Raw genomic sequence first — 6,000 nt, forward strand, 5'->3', positions numbered from 1 at the left:
AGAGTTACAAACCACACATCTCCTTTGGAACCGGAAGTACACAGTCAGGCAACAGCAGAGACGGAAAATAAAAGCAAACACAGTACAGTGCTGTGTTCAACATAAACTACTAAAAATATAATGGGAAAGTTCAAAAAAGGTTTGACAAGCTAAGGAAGCTCTGCTTGTTTCATTTGAATCAAGATGGTTAAAAGCAGCATTTTTCTTCTGCATCATAAAGTTTCAAAACTGTATTAAGTCAGTGTTCAGTTGTCAACTTTTGAAAGAACAACCGTAATGTTTTGTTGAGAATTATGAACATTTCAGAGTTTCAGAGAACTACCCCCATTCCCGAGGTGTTTGTAACGCTGAGGTTCTAATGTAATGTTGAAAGCTGGCCAGTGGGAGCCCAGAGCTAACAAGGATAGTAATACTCTCTCTTTGACTCTTCAGGAAAGACACAGATGAAGCAGACCTGGTCCTCGCAAAGGAAGCCAATGTGAAATGCCCGCAGATTGTGATAGCGTTTTATGAGGAGAGACTGACCTGGCACGCGTATCCAGAGGACACGGAAAACAAAGAGAGAGAAGCAGCGAAAAGCTAAAGAGCCATCCTGGGCCATCCTTAGCTGTACATACACATCCCCCCGCCCCGACCACATCATTGAAATGTGCTTATTACTGTGCTCCCAGGAGAAACCGTGTTATTGCTTCAGTCATAACATAAATGGTTTGCTTCATGTTCAGCTTCATCTCTAGTGAAACCCACGAGATTTATGTGCTGTGTGTCCTCCTCTCTCCTCCCCCCTGCCCTCCAGAAAACAGTTTTCACTTGTCACATCCTCTTAGAGCCTCCAGGGGTTTAGAGTTGTTGGTTCCCTTTGGTTCGGTCCCTTTTTGCCGCTTTAAATGCCGAGAGTGGCAGCGATGCCCTTTCTAACCAGAACTAAGTGGAGTTACCCTGTCCAGGTACACAAATGGCTGTTGGCTGGGAAAGCGATAGGAGTTGTCTGCATTTGGGAAATCCATCCCGTCCCTCCTGCTAGTGCTACACAGGTCAACATCCTGAGATAGTCACCATGGCCTTAATATGCTGGGTCTGTGTGTCGTTACGAAACTGGCAAAATCTTGTTGGGACTGTGCATCTGGACTCCATCCCGGGGGACACCAGTTGTCCTGGGCTGTGATGCCTTCCAGCCTGTCTCGTGCCTAGGATGGATTCCAGGCGAGCTGTGTTTTCTTTGGAAGCCCAGCCTGCATTAGTATTGGTTCCCAGACGCAGAGCGAGCCCCCTTCCTCTAGGAGCAGTCTAATGTGTGGGAGGTGGGGAAAGCAGAACCTTCTGAACTTTAAATGTGATTGTTTATCCCGTCGGGTGCAGGTGGAGGCCTGCCACTGCTTCTGTATGATCTTATGCAGTATGTATGTATGTATACATTCGTTTCTCATTTGGGCTGTATATTTCCACAGGAGTGAGCGTATCAGGAGGCCTGGCTTTGTGTCAAGGTGCCTGATCCATGTCTGTCATTGGCTGTTGCTTCAAAAGGCCACAAGCATTGTGTTACCAAAGTGGCTTTCTGCTTGAGGGCCTCTCCTCCCCTCCCTTCCCCCATGAGCTCTCTCTTGGAAATGTGGACAGCTGATCTGGTCTGGTGCGCACAGCACTTCTCCCTGGAACATATGCCCCAGGCTCTAAAACCTGCCAGTGGAGCAGAGAGGGCATTGCTGTTCCTAGAGGGTGAGTGCTCGTTTTGCAAGGCATGGGTCTCTGGGACAGTTGCTCTGCTGCCCAAGAGAGCTGGCAGCACAGTAAGATGGTGCAGAACTGAGCCGCTACAGCATTAGGCACTGCTTTCAGGGTCTCCTTTTCCTTTCCCTCCCTGAGTATGGTGATGCCGGAGTTGAGAACTGACCCAGGGCTGGTTGCAAGGTCTGCTCCTTAGCATCTCGGCACAGCCCCCTTTTGCTTTCCAGCATCATGTACACACTTCATGCTGATCCTATGTACTGTGTAGTTTAGCTGGACTTGGGCTCTCCTTTCCCGCAGGAACTGACTGATGTCTTAGGCTCCCCCCTTCCTAATGGTGCAGACTGAGTCCTTCTTGATGACTAGAAGTAATACAGTTATGGTATTGCGGTATTGACACTGGTTTCTGGTTGACTTGTTCCCCGTGCAAAGCTCCTGCAAGAATGAGCGCTAATTGGTTTTGTGGCCTTCACTGTGGCTTGGAAAGGCTTATTGCATAAAGCGGAGACCTGCAAGTGGATGAATTGGAAAGGGGTTGTGGGTTTATTCTCTGGAATGAAAATATCATTGTTGCATCCTGACTTTCCTCAATCCAAAGGCCTGGTCCTGTTCTTGTTTATCTCCCCTCATTCCCACCCCTTTGCTACTCTGATTCTCTCCCTTTATAGTGAGCTTCAGAATCTTGAATGGCATTGGGGGATATGTGCAGACTGTTGCAGAGGGAGTTTTATCAATGGTGACTCCCTTCCTGGCCCTTGGACTCTGGTTAGTTTTGTGCCATGGGCACAGAGAGTTTTGCTTGTTCTGATTTTCTAGAGCACGTGACCCAGTTTGTTCTCAGCCTCTTTGTTGGTCTGTCTGTCTCGCTTCACAAGCTCGTTCAGTATAATGTTCGCACTGTTGGATGAATTCTGCATACAAGCAGTTCAGATGCTGTGGGGGAAATCCAGGCACCCTAGAAATCAATGGCAGAGCTCTCATTGACTTCCGTGGGACCAGGATTTCACTCTCTCTCTAACATGACTTCTAGTAGAGCGCATATCACTAAGTGGTATTCCCGCTTCATTGACACACCTGCCATCATCTCCTGTGCCTTTTGGAGGTGTGTGCCGGCAAAGGGTTAGCATGGCCATTGCTTTGAAAGTTCCCGTTGGCAGGATCAGTATTTCTAGTTGCATCATCCTGGCTGGTGTTGAGAGTGATTTAAAATCTGCCTTCTGAGCCACACTGTCAAGCAGGCCAGCAAAGCTGCAGCTGCCAGCACACCGAGTAGAAATGCTGACGTGCCTAATGCTGCACACTTATGTGCTGGGAAGTGTTCCTGGCCCTGGGACACTTCCAAGGCTTCTGCTTAGCAGCTTTCCTGGCATCTCGGTAGCTGACTTTGCTCATTATTAAGCGTCTGTGGTCATACAGCCTCTTGTTCCTATAACTGTGGGACTTGCACAGGTACCTCTGGCACCAGCACAATCCACAGAGGTTCAGGGTATGGCTACACTTGCAGCTGTACAGCCCTGGGAGCTGGCTGTCTCCGTACAGCTGTGTAGGGAAAGCGCTGCAGTGTGGCCACACTGACAGCTACCAGCGCACTGTCGTGGCCACATTTGCAGCGGTGTTGGGAGCGGTGCATTATGGGCAGTTATCCCAGCCTTCAAGTGGCTGCAACATGCTTTTCAAAAGGGGGTGGGGTGGGGTGGAGTGTGACAGAGAGTGTGGGGGAGACAGAGTGGATTTTTGGAGCTGACACTGTGTCAGCTCCGTGCCTTGCGAGTTCCGACCCCTTCCCCCACCTCTCTCATTCACTAAATGCAAATAGCCTTCTTTTTTTTTTTTTTTTCCTCACAGACCAGATAAGCAGCCTCCCCGAAACTGACCCCCCGCTTCCTCCCGCACGCCGCGCTGCTTCTCTCCTCAAGCAAACACTAGCTGTGGACATTCCAAAGGGATCCCCCTGCCTGCCTCTGCTCATTCACTGCAAACAGGAGCTGTGTTTGTTTTTTAGATAAGCAACTCCAGGAGCCCCTAGTTCACAACAAAACCAACAGAGGCATCACAACAAAGCAAAGAGTATTATCTTTACTTAAAAGCATTATGGGAAGGTTCCAGAGGTCAGTTACAGTGTAGTAAGATGAATCACTGTTTACACTGGCACCCCAGCGCTGCAACAGCAGCGCTGTTCTCTTTATTCCTCTCGTCGAGGTGGAGTACAACCAGCGCTGTACCCAGGGAGATACAGCGCTGTATGTGCCTTGCCAGTGTGGACGGGGACTAAGTTACAGCGCTGTAAAGCCACCACCAGTGCTGTAACTCTCAAGTGTAGCCAAGGCCTGAGTCTGTTTTGATGAGGTTATGACACTTTTTAATTTGGTTTGAGTGATCTTGGGCTAGTCAGAGCGAGCTCCCAGAGCCAGGGCATGTGGTGATGATGCTTTGGGAGGAGTTTGGGAAGTCCCCGTCATTCTGACTTGGTTAGGATTTGCATAGGTTTCGGGCTGAGCCTGACGCAGAGCTGGGTAGCATGGGCTCATTGCTGTGTGGCATGTTATTAAACGTTGACGCTAGTATGTGAATTGCCCTAGGGTGTAGTTGATACTATAGGTAATGGGAGCAGCTGGCTACTTTCCAACTGCATTAGTTTAGGGGCTTCCCCACCTGTAATGTGGCGGGAGGTGGGGATATTGAAGGAAGCTTTTACAGGGCTGGATACAAGAGCATAGCCTTATGCTCTGAGTTCAGGTATTGGCTCAGGTATAGAAAAGGCTTCTGGCATGTCAATCTGTGGCTGCCGCTTCTTCTCTGGCCCCCATTTCCCCCAGTATCACAAGCTCCTTGTTCCTCCCCTTCCTCTCCAGCCGTTCCAGCAGGCAGACTTTATCCCTGCCTCTGCATGGATTTCTTTTCTCTGAAGGCAGTCCGCTAGCCTGCCCATGATTTGCTGGAGTCTTGATTTTTGCCAGCTCTGTTCTCCTCTTCCTCTCCCCGCAGCCTCCGACCTCCTACAGACCTCTGCACCAAACTCAGAGGGAGCAAGGCAGCTCCTCTACAGCAGTGCTTCTCAGTCAGGTACACGTACCCCTGGGGTACACAGAGGTCTCCTGGGGGCAAGTCAACTAGATATTTGCCTGGTTTTACAACAGGCTACATAAAAAGCACTAGCGAAGTCAGTACAAACTCAGATTTCATACAGATAATGACTTGTTTATACTGCTCTATAGACTAGATCCTTGTTTCTCAAGCTGGGTGTGACAGGATGGGTTATGGGGGATTGCAAGTGCAGGGCCAGCATTAGAGGGCAGACAAGCAGGAGAGCTGCGAAACAGAGACCTGCTGAAGCCAAAGTTCTGCCGCCTGGGGCTGAAAGCAGACCTTTGAAAGGGGTACAGTAATCTGGAAAGGTTGAGAACCACTGCAGGAGTTGCAAGTTAAGATGGCTTAATGCTCTTTCTGTGCCTCGCTGTCTGGTGCAGGTGGCAGTGGAGAAGCGTGTGGGAGTGGATAAGCCTGCTGGCGATCTCTGAGCCAGTGTGAAATGCTATAGAAAACGGAGCTTGATCTCAGCACACAGAGGACAGGCCCCTTCCTCCTGCACAGACCGTCTTTCTTTGCTTTCTGGAGGCGAATCTAAGCGAAATCCTCCATTGATTGTGTTGTGATCTAAGTCCTCTCTAAGTGGCGTGGCTGCGCAGCAGCCTATTAAGCGCCATGCAGGCACTCAGGTCTGTGGTGGGGAGAGATGCCTCTTCCCCAGCCCTGGACCTGCCGCAGCACCCGGCCACAACCCAGCCCAGCCTGGATACTACCGTCAGCTGCCTGCCAGTGACGGGGCGGGAGGCAGAAAGGAGACCACAGCCACTGCCGCCCAGGACCTGCCATGGACAGGGAAGAGATGTCTGTCCCGTGGCCCCAGCACTGGAGCTGCTGTGGTGGGGAATGGCGCCTGTCTTCTCCAGCCCAGGTGCTGCTGCAGGGAGAGAGAGAGCTGAGGGGAGTTCTATCACCCTTCATAGCCCCGAGGCAGCCTGCACCCCAAATTGCTTGTCCCCAGCCCCCTTCTGCACGCCAAGCCCCTCATTTCTGGCCCCACCCCAGAGCCCCCACCCCCAGCCAAGACCTCACACTCAGCCCCAGCCCTGAGCTCCCTCCCACACTCCGAAACCCTCTCCCCTACCCCCGCCACATGAATTTTGTTATATGCACCAATATGGTGCAACATCACCTCCATATTGGTGCACATAACAAAATTCATTCCATACATGTGTGGGGAAAAATTAGAGG

Source organism: Gopherus flavomarginatus, chromosome 16, assembly GCF_025201925.1.
Source record: "Gopherus flavomarginatus isolate rGopFla2 chromosome 16, rGopFla2.mat.asm, whole genome shotgun sequence".
NCBI lineage: Eukaryota > Metazoa > Chordata > Testudines > Testudinidae > Gopherus > Gopherus flavomarginatus.